The sequence below is a fragment of the Podarcis tiliguerta genome, assembly GCF_965153285.1.
Source record: "Podarcis tiliguerta genome assembly, chromosome: 1".
Classification (NCBI taxonomy): domain Eukaryota; kingdom Metazoa; phylum Chordata; class Lepidosauria; order Squamata; family Lacertidae; genus Podarcis; species Podarcis tiliguerta.
Window position 1 is genome coordinate 123,858,154 of NC_139534.1, and position 11,323 is coordinate 123,869,476.

At 45.6% G+C, this 11,323-nt stretch overlaps 1 long non-coding RNA gene across 1 annotated transcript; it reads right to left on the minus strand.

Annotated features, from left to right (window-relative positions):
- Positions 1-3,053: 3,053 nt before the first annotated feature.
- On the minus strand, positions 3,054-10,941 carry LOC310677899. Its single transcript, XR_014511498.1, has 2 exons — positions 10,698-10,941; positions 3,054-3,209 (listed from the first exon to the last, which is right to left on the minus strand). It is a non-coding gene; the product is annotated as an uncharacterized lncRNA (long non-coding RNA).
- Between the last annotated feature and the right edge of the window lie 382 nt (positions 10,942-11,323).

An 11,323-nucleotide genomic window follows, 5' to 3' on the forward strand; every position in this document is an offset into this window, starting at 1 on the left:
GTTTCCTTGAAAGGCTCTCTCACTTTCTCACAGCTGTTAGCAACCTGTTTATCACCTTCAAAAAAAAAAAACCCTGCACTTAAAATAAAATAAAATACCAGTGTCTTTGGGAGCTGGGTCAGCCAGTCAGGGAAGCTGTCATGCCATGTAACCAATTAGATTTAGTTGTATGTTTACATCATGATTTGGCTGTGATGATTGCATTGCAGGGGGCTGGTCTTAGATGGCTCTTCCAGTTCTACAGTTCATAGAATCATAGAATCATAGAGTTGGAAGAGACCACAAGGGCCATCGAGTCCAACCCCCTGCCAAGCAGGAAACACCATCAGAGCACTCCTGACATATGGTTGTCAAGCCTCTGCTTAAAGACCTCCAAAGAAGGAGACTCCACCACATTCCTTGGCAGCAAATTCCACTGTCAAACAGCTCTTACTGTCAGGAAGTTCTTCCTAATGTTTAGGTGGAATCTTCTTTCTTGTAGTTTGGATCCATTGCTCCGTGTCCGCTTCTCTGGAGCAGCAGAAAACAACCTTTCTCCCTCCTCTATATGACATCCTTTTATATATTTGAACATGGCTATCATATCACCCCTTAACCTCTAAACAGGCTAAACATGCCCAGCTCCCTTAGCCGTTCTATTATTCTATGAAGCCAAATCAGAATGAGGGTAGGAACTAATATCCTCACTCTGAAAAGGCTTTGTGATAAAGCCAAGTAATCACATCACAAAGTCAATCTTGTGCTCTCTGAGAAGCTGAACATGTTCTTCTCTGTTCATATCCTTCCCTCCACCACCACCCCAAACCATTACTGAAAGGGAGGCTTTTTTCCTGAGTTGTGAAAGCTTCTATGAAAAGCACGTCATGTTTCCACTCAATCATATTCTTTATACTTAAAAAAAAACAACCTAACCTCTATTCATTTTGCTAGTTCTCAGGTCATGTTTTGACCACTTAAGAATGCTGCCACAAGACACATGAATCGATTCATCCTTTTAATTGATTGATTGATTGATTGATTGATTCCTTCCTTCCTTCCTTCATCACACAGTGGGGTTTTATTTATTTTACTGAATGTCCGCTGGCGTTGTCACCTGAGAAGGGATGTTCATTGCCATTGGTGCTGGACATGGGATCCAGAGCTGGCCTCTTGAGCAATTTGCACCCATTGATACTGGGTCCATGCAAGTGATGCTGCTGGCTGATTACTGAGAAATATTACTGATTACTGAGAAATATTGCCTTGAGTCAAGAAACGTGTTTTTGGAGGTTTTTCCTAGAGCCTTTCAACTTGTCCACTGTCTTCTACTATGACCCTTGTACAGCTGGTGACCCAATGTCTTTGTAAGATAGATTGGATGCTGACTTATACTGACTCAGACCATGGTCCATCTAGTGCGGTACTGTCTGCACTGACTGGCAGTGGCTGTCCAGGATTTCAGGCTGGGTCTCTCATTGGAGATGCCAGGGTATGGACCAGGGGCCGTTTTTATGCAAGGTAGATGCTCTACCATTGAGCTATGACCCTTACACTTTCTGTTAGGATATAGAGAGTTGGAATCTAGATAGCAATTTTGTTTGTGTGTGTGTGCTTTTCTTACAATGTTAGGTTAGGAAGAAAGAAGAAAAGGGGGTAGAGGGAGAGGGGGAATGGTGAGTGGGGTGGGGTCAGGTGGTAATGCTTCTATTCTTCTACTTAGTGTATATGTGTGGTTTTGTGTCAGCGTCACTTGTGTGGGTTCTCTTTACTATTCGCTTGTTGTAGTTATTTGGTGGTGAGAGAGGTTTAGTTTGGCCTAGGGTGTGGTTGGTTGTATTTCATTGGCTGTAGTGAAATTTGTTTTCGGGTGTGTGGGGGGTGTGTGTGTGTGTTTGGATCAGGTTGTTGTCTTGTTGGGCTGTGTATGTGATAAAGGGGAACCATACCAGGGTGAAGGCATCTTCTATTTGTCCCCATGTCAGTTTCAGTTTGTTGGTTAGTTGTTTCCCATACTATTTGATACTATTGGGCCATGCTTACTCCTGACAGTTCTCCCCAGTGTCTGGCTATAATGCTTCTGGATGCTGACAGTAGGTGGGTTATGAGCTCTATGTGATGTGAGTGGGCATTAGTATGTTGGAAGATGTTTAGTAGGGCCAGTTCTGAGGTGACTTCTAATACTTGCTTAGTTAATTTGCATATTTCTTGTATGATTGATGTCCAGAAGAGTTGGATTTTAGAACATTCTCACCACATGTGGAGGTATGTGCCTGTGGAGGTGCATCATCTCCAGCATTTGGGTGAGGTTCCTGGCTGTATTAGCGTTAGTTTCCTTGGTGTTAGGTACCACCTGTAAGTGAGTTTCAGAGTGAGTTCTTTTCTTTTCACTGATAATAGATTTAAAGGAAGGTTTAGACCACATTCTGGTCCGTTGGGTGGGGTTAATCTCATAACCTATGTCATCCATCCAATTTTTAAATCTCTAGGATGAATTATGGGTGGGAAGAGTTCTTCCAACCTTGCCAAATTTCATCCCAGAGCAAAGGAACCTGCAGTCCTTCAGATCTTGCTGGACTCTTAAATTCCATCAGCCCAGCCAGCATGCCCAATGGTCAGGGAGGATGGGAGCTTTGGTCCAATATTATCTGGAGGGACACCAACACCCCCAATCCTGCATTAGCAGAAACCCACATCTGAAACTCATCCCTGGGCTGGTGTGGTATCCCCTTATCTCACACACTCCCTGAAGACTGCTTATTTTGGACTCGAGAGGGAAATGTGTAAAAGTAGCCCTTGTTTGCTTTCAGAGTTAACAAAGCCTCACACAGCTTATTCCCACCCCACAGATCTGGCTCTCTGGGGCAGCTTGTTGTGTGAGATGGTTTGGCCCGGTTGCTTTCCTTCCCAGTGACCCATCCTAAACCCCAAAGCTGTGCATTTCAATTTCCGCTTCCTCAAAAACAAAGCAAACCTCCCAGCGAATGTGTTTGCAGCCAGTGGGAGGCTGGGATTGTTGCTCTTTCTCCCAGGCCTCCCTTTGATTTACCGATCCAAGGACGCAGCAGACATGAAGGTCCAGTCGGCTTGGTGTGACTTTATATACATAAGAACGAGCAAGGAAAACAGCTCGCTGCCACCCACCCTAAAGCTGCATCTTCAACACAGACAGGAAGCTGCAGCAGAAGTTGGAAAGGCGTTTCAACGGTGAGTTTTCTTGGAACCTGGGGCACCTGGAAGCAATCATAAACATGATATGAAATGTTAGCTTTCCCCCCCTTGTTCTCCTCCTGATCTTACTCTACTCTGTTTTAAACATTAGCACCGTTGGTGAGGATTAGTCCCAAACAAAGCAGGCCATTCATTCTCCCTCCTTGTTCCGTTTGAGAAGCTAGGCGGCAAGACCTGGCAGTCGGAGACAAGAAAGACATCTCTTCAGGTTGGCTTTTTGTCGAGCGATTCATTCCGCTGAAGAGTATTGTTCTTTTAGCTTCTTCTTCAACGCAGCCGAAAGGCAGCTGCGGTGGGAAGAGGTGGAATTATTCCAGCAAAGCAAATTCTGAATCTGTCTCTCCCATTGATTCCCCAGGAGATATCGGAAGCAATGGATCTGCAACGGAGGCTTTGTTTTTCTGTTTCAGGCAAATCTCGGATTTAATTTGCCCTCTGCCTTTTCGGTAATGCAAGCTCCCGGGGCAAATTAGGTTCCATATAATGCGACACGAGTAGACAGCTTCCTAGCGGAAGTCCATGTCCAGACAGCAAGGCCTAGAAATGAATAACAACACTGTCCCCATTTCCAGCCTATGTTGACCAAAACAAATGATCAATCGAAATGCAGGAGCCATATAAATAAGGATATTATAAGATCACCACGTAAAATGAGAGAGGCTTAGAGACTTTAAAACAAAACAAAACAGAGATGCCGCCAGGGCTTGGGTTTAGATGCAAGTTTTGGGAAATGCAAAAAAGTCAACCTTAACATAGGTATAAGCTGCCTTATACCGGGTTATTTGGCTATTTGTCCATCTAGCACAATATACTTTAATGGACAGTGCTTCTGGGTCTTGGGCAGAACATCTTTTAACAGCAAGTCTGTCAGTTAGCTTCGTCAGTTAGAGAAAGTTATGTTCATTTTATAGATGTGGGACATGGTGTTAGAGATTTTTTTTTATGAGGGACTACCCTAAACCCTAGAAATTAATAAATGGTAGGATTTTGATTATTTGGGGTGTGAAAATGACCTGGCCATTAAGAAACAATAGGGGGCCATTGGGGGTCATTGGACAGGCAAGAGGACTGTCCCTCCCCCTTGCCCTGATGTGTGGACAGAGACTGGGTGTGAGGTGACAGGAAAAGAGAGCTATTGAGCAAGCGTTGCTGGAAAGAAGAAGGAGGAGGAGGAGGAGGAGGAGGAGGAGAAGGAGGAGGAGGAGGAGAAGGAGGAGGAGGAGGAGGAGGAGGAGAAGGAGGAGAAGGAGGAGGAGGAGGAGGAGGAGGAGGAGGAGGAGGAGGAGGAGAATAAGAAGAAGAAGAAGAAGAAGAAGAAGAAGAAGAAGAAGAAGAAGAAGAAGAAGAAGAAGAAGAAGAAGAAGAAACAACAACAACAACAAAGACTGGGATCCTGGGATCCATCTTGGGCAGGTTGGCTGTAGGCTGGCTGGGAGAGATGCCTTGGACCGCAGGCTGCTCTGCAGTGGGGGACAAGTCCCTCTTGAAATGACCATGCTGTAAGATCTGGACTCCCTCCCTGCAGGCTAAAGGTCTAAATAGGTGAACAAACCATATTTCTTAAAGCTACAACAATATCCTCCATGTCTCAGTTCTCCAAAGGACCACAGACCCTGGAACCCCTTGGGCTCTTGCCACTGCTTGGCAAAGAGAGGGGGAGACACCCAACTTTTCAAACAATATATAGATATGAGTGTTTGCTTGCTAATGTATTTTCTGTTCTAATTTACTTCCGTTGAATCTGCAACTTCATGTTGAAAACAACACATGTTGAAAACAACACTATGGAATATCTGAGGGTCCCATATCCTCCATTTCCCTCTTTTTTTATTCCTGCCCCTCCTCTTTCCCCACCCGTGCATTTAAAGCCTTGGGGAACAGCCAGTGAAAACAGTTCAATTGCAGACTAATGCAAATATAGTACAGAGAGACAATTCATGATCTTGAGTTGAAACAGGGCAGGGGAACATGTGTTCCCTTCCAGCTGTTGTGGGGCTCCAGCTCCCATCGCCCCAATGGTCAGGGATGATGGGGGTGGCCCCCATGGATGAATTGCAAGGGACCATTTTGAGTGGAGCAGGCTTAATGCAACACTGCAGAGAGACAGCAGCCTGGTTTAGAAAGGAAGCGTGATGGCCGTCCTGTGGCACTTTTGCATCTTTCATGATGTTCCTTCTGCAGAACCGCCCTGAAAATGACCTCCCGGTGTCCTTGGGAATGTATTTCTTCATGCAAGAGTTATCCTCTTGCTTGAGATGTGTTCCCTTCCATTCTGTTTCCAGCTCAAAAGACGTCATTCCATGTTGGGATCTCCTCGGTTCATCTGCTAAAATGAGCCTGTATATTGTCTGAATGAGACATAGACCCAAACTGGCTGGTGCTGGATTGCAGCTTCCTCCTCCTCCTCCTCCTCTTCATGCTCCAGCTTGTCTGGAGGATTCAGACAGAAAACAAGAACGCCGTCAACATTGTACACTGAATAGCATAGCAACCCTTTGCTCTAGCACCACAGTTGGAGGCAATAAATGATTCCGGAATAGCATTTGCCGGAAAACACAAGGGGAGAGAGAGTTCTCGTGCTCAGGGTCCTGCTTGTGGGTTTCCCCAGTGGCGTAGTGCGGGTTGTCAGCACCCAGGGCAAGGCAAGTAATTTGCGCCCCCTAACCCGTGGATTTTAGCAGGGGGCAGAGAGCTGCGAGTGCGAGCGCCCCCCCCCCCCGATTTTGCACCCGGTGCGGCTGGCCCCCCCTGCACCCCCCACGCTACGCCACTGGGTTTCCCACAGGCGTCTGGATGGCCACTGTGAGAACAGGATGCCAGACTCTTGCATTTTAGTTGGGGAGGATAGGTTTTAGTTTGTTTGGAATGAAAACTGAGATTCTCCATAACCCTCCCCAACTAAATTGCAAGAGACCGGCCATTAAGATTGGCGAAAAATCTTCTAGCAGGTAAAAGGAATCACGTAAGGGAGGCAAAAACATCTCAGTGCTGTGAGCAATCATCTCTTTCTCGGATCTATTATTTCATCCCTTGGCATTACATTCAGCTGCCTGTTGTTGTTGTTGCTTAGTCGCTTAGCTGTGTCTGACGCTTCATGACCCCATGGACCAGAACACGCCAGGCACTTCCACTGCCTCCCGCAGATTGGTCAAACTCATGCTGGTAGCTTTGAGAACTCTGTCCAACCATCTCCGTCCTCTGTCGTCTCCTTCTGCTTGTGCCCTCCATCTTTCTTAACACCAGGGTGTTTTCCAGTGAGTCTTCTCTTCTCATGAAGTGGCCAAAGTATTGGAGTCTCAGCTTCAGGATCTGTCCTTCCAGTGAGCACTCGGGGCTGATTTCCTTCAGAATGGATAGGTTTGATCTTCTTGCAGTCCATGGGACTCTCAAGAGTCTCCTCCAGCACCAGAATTCAAAAGCATACATTCTTCGGTGATCAGCCTTCTTTATGGTCCAGCTCTCACTTCCATACATCACTACTGGGAAAACCATAGCTTTAACTATACAGACCTTTGTTGGCAAGGTGATGTCTACCTGTGTAGAAACACAACCCATATTGAGCCTCACAGGATAGGCTTGCACAACATCAAGTGAAATGACATACATGTCATCTATTGTGGCTGGGACAAATTGAAAGGCTCATGGGCTGCATTCAGCTCGCTGTAGGCCCCACACCATGCACAGTGCTCACATCAGTACAGTTCACATCAAGCAAGCTGGTGCAATCCAGATGTTCTGCAGTTCATCTTCCAACAGTCTCATCCTGCACAGTGCCCAGCGCCAAACTCATGAATTCACCATTCATGTATAAGCTTTCCCAATTGGGTGCCTTCCAGATGTTTTCATCTGGAAGCTTGGGGCTGATGGGACTTAAGAGCATATTATTATTATTATTATTATTATTATTATTATTATTATTATTAATATACCCCACCCATCTGGCTGGGTTGCCCCAGCCACTCTGGGTGGCTTCCAACACATAAAAAACATAATAAAGCATTAAACATTAGTAGTACCAATCTGATCCAATATAAAAAGTCACAATAACTTTAAAATAAACAACTTATTCATCTGCCCGGACACTGAGGTCCAAGGCCTTCTGGCGGTTCCCTCACTGCAAGAAGCTTAGCTACAGGGAACCAGGCAAAGGGCCTTCTCAGTAGTGGCACCCGTCCTGTGGAATGCCCTCCCACCAGATGTCAAACAGATAAACAACTACCTGACATTTAGAAGACATCTGAAGGCAGCCCTGTTTAGGGAAGCTTTTAATGTTTAAAAGACTATTGTATTTTAATATGCTTTTGCAAGCCACTCAAAGTGGCTGGGGAAACCTAGCCAGATGGGCGGGGTATAAATAAATTATTATTATTATTATTATTATTATTATTATTATTATTATTATTACTATTACTATTACTATTACTATTACTATTATTACTATTATTACTATTATTACTATTACTATTATTATATCAAACAAAGCAACATTCAACAATCCATCGGAATCTAATAGTAAACAGTAAAAGATCAGCAATAGCCTGCTGAACGAGGCCAATGGCCCATCTAAATTAAGGTTACCAGACGTCCCCGTTTCCCGGGGACAGTCCCCGGATTTACAACTCAGTCCCCATACAAAATCCATTGAAGTTGAAAAGTGTCCCCGGATTCATTGAAAAAAATCTGGTAGCCTTAATCTAAATCTAGCATCCTGTTGTCACAGTGGCCAACCAGATGCCTGTGGGGAAACCCACAAGCAGGATCCGACCACACGAGAGCCTTCTCCTCTCCTGTCGTTTTCAGCAAATGAAATTTAGAAGCATCACTGCCTCCAGTTGTAGAGGCAGAGCCCGGCCATCTTGGCTCGTAGCCATTGATAGTCTTGTTTTTAATTTCTATGTGTTTTGAACTTGTGAACCACTCTGAGATCTTTTGATGGAGGGTGGTATTTAAAACAAATAATAATAATAATAATAATAATAATAATAATAATAATAATGCAGAATGCAGCTACCGGGACTCTTGGCATCGCACTAAGCTGGAGCTGCCCTGCTGCCTCTTTAGAGATTACTCTGGAAAGATAATAATCATTTTCACCTCGCAGCTTAGTAGCCCTGCGGCGATAACTGACTCTTCCCTTAAAGCAGCCAGAATTTTGCAAGTGCGTTTTGCTGCTGCCAGCGTGTTCCAGTGGGGACCTTGAAAGCCTATTCTCTGGGCAGATGGACTGCTTTCGCTGTGTATCGCTCGAGAGCCTGCGGGAGTCGGGATGCAAGCAAGAGAAGAAATTGGCTCTGGATGTTCTTTAGCATTCTCCAGAAAGGGAGAGACAGATAAAGAAGCTTGGATTTCTCTGCCTGACCTAATTTCTCTCCCATGCAAGGGATGGCATATCTTGCTGCTTTGCTGCCTGGCTTCGCCCCCTCCCTGGCTTTCCTGCTTCTTATTATGTACACCAACCTGGTGCCCTCTGGCTGTTTCGAATTATAGCTCCCATCAACCCCATCCCCTGGGCTGGGCCTGGTGGGATTTGTGGTCCAAAGCAGCCGCAAGGCACCAGGTTAGGAAAGACTGGTTTAGACCCTAACAGATAGCTCAGTCGGTTAGAACACGGTGCTGATAACACCAAGGTTGCAGGTTCGATCCCTGGGTGGGACAGCTGTGAGCGTGCACCCATATACAGCCCACGTCTTCAGCGCCTGCATGGGCTGGGTGTTGGGAGCACCTTCTCTGAGCTTCCGATCACAGGAACGCAGGAGGAGCAGAGCAGCATTCCCGAGGAATAGGTCCTGGTGCAGTGGACCCACATTTGCTATTGTGGGCACCTCGAACGCAGCAGAGTAACGGAAGCAAAGCTGTGGAGGTTTTGTTGCATACCTAATTGAAATATACTCGGAGTTGAGTGTGGATTTCATGCTCTTTATTCAGCTCATAGTAGTGAGGAATGCCAGTTCCCCCAAAATGTCTGCTTTACATACATTATTTACACAATGGGCCCCACGTGACTGGCTAATTCCAGGATTCTCCTGTAGGCCAATCAGGTTGCAGATTCACTTCCACCTGGAGCTGGATTGGGTGACTCTTGTGGACCGATCAGACTGCTGCATTCTGGGTCCTATTGTTCTAGGACCAATCAGACTGATGCATTTTGGTTCCTATTTTTCTAGGACCAATCAGACTGCTGAATTTTGGATCCTATTGTTCTAGGACCAATCAGACTGCTGCATTCTAGATCATATTGTTCTAGGACCAATCAGACTGCTGCATTCTGAATCCTATTGTTCTAGGACCAATCAGACTGCTGCATTCTGGATCCTATTGTTCTAGAACCAATCAGACTGGTGCATTCTGGATCCTATTGTTATAGGACCAATCAGACTGCTGCATTCTGAATGCTATTGTTCTAGGACCAATCAGGCTGCTGCATTTTGGGTCCTATTCAACTCAGTACATAACACTAATTTATTTCTACTGATTAAACAAATAAAAGAATATAACATGTACGAGAGAGAGCTCTCTCATACTGCCATCTTGTCTCTAGCTAGATCAAAGAAAAACCGGCACAGTGCTAGGGACGGAAGTCTGGAAGAGTAGTCCCCCCCCCCCCTTTCTCACAGACAGGAAGCAAAACAAGCATGATCTAGTGATCTTTGCAATGGGAGGGATGAAAATACTGACAAGCTGCACATTCCTCATTGCAGGGGGTGGGACTAGATGATCCTCAGGGTCCCTTCCAACTCTACAATTCTGCGATTCTATGATTCAGTCACACTGGTGGAGCCATGCCAAAATGCCCTTTCATTTCACCACCAGCATGTCAGCAATGTCAATTGGGAGGGCAGAAAGACAGGCAATATGCAGTGAAATGGGGCAGGGGCTTGTTGGTGGTGGCACCACCAGAGCTTCTCACTGTGCCCCCTGTTTTCTTTTCCCATAATACTTCCAAAAAGTAACCTTTTAAAATGAACCATGGAAAGAGAAGAAGGGAAGTCACTGATATCTTAAGGATGTACAATGGGTATTTTAAATTGTAAAACAGAAAAAGTTAATAAAAATTATATTAAAAAGAGAGAGAGAAAGGCATTCACAGGTAAGGGCTGTAGCTCAAGGGCAGAGAATCTGCTTTGCATGAAGTAGGTTTCAGGTTCGATCCGGGGCATTGCCAGGTAGGGCTGAGAATGCCCCCTGCCTGATACCCTGGAGAATATTGGGCCTTCTGCATGATGAGCAATGGTCCTTCCTGATGCTGCATCGAGCCCTGCAAACCAGCGCAGGTCAGGCCAGCAGCTGCAAGCTCCATCTGCCTCCCTGGAACAAGTTATCCAGCTGTTGATCCACAAGGACACGGTTGCTCCTGAGACAGGACGTGCCGGTCCTCTCCTCCAGGCTAGCGGGGGTTCATTTCCTGGCTATTGTCATGTCCTCCTCCCTGCTGTCACAAGCAGCTATTAAGCAATCCAGTTACCTGGCAGGAAATAGCTTCTTAGGCTCACCTTGGACTCACCCTGGCGATAGACGCAAGCATCCCGCATATCCGTGACATCTCGGCGGAGGAGGGAGCAAATTGCTTTTCAAGCCAAAGCAATGGCAATTATTAAAAGCATCGACCTGAATGAGGGTCGATGTTTTCATCTGAAAACAAAATCATTCACAATCTGCTGTTTGTTGCCATCCTGGCAAGCCCCCGCTCTGTGATGACTCAATTTGTGTGTGTGTCACTTTCCCAGTCTACGTTCCACCCAGCCTTCCTCGTTCCTTGATGAATTGTGGCTTGTAGCTATCAGTCTGGAAACTCCAGGGAGAGGTAACATCCTACCAGCCAAAGTGAAAAAGATAGAAAAGATATGCATTGAACATCCTCGAATTGTGCAATACCTTTATCCGCAGTGAGTCTCCTCTGCTTCAGTAGCTCACTTTAACCCCCCCAGGTGGGCCATTGGCCTGATCCTGCAGCCTCTTCATGTGTTTCCACCTTTTTGTGCAATAAGAGATCAAAATCTAATCAACTCTTTTGTTGATTTCAGCATGTTACATAAGAAGACAGAGCCTTCCTTGCTCTCTATCCTATTTGTTTTTATTTTTATTTATTGCATCTATAGCCCACCTTTTTGTCCAAGGA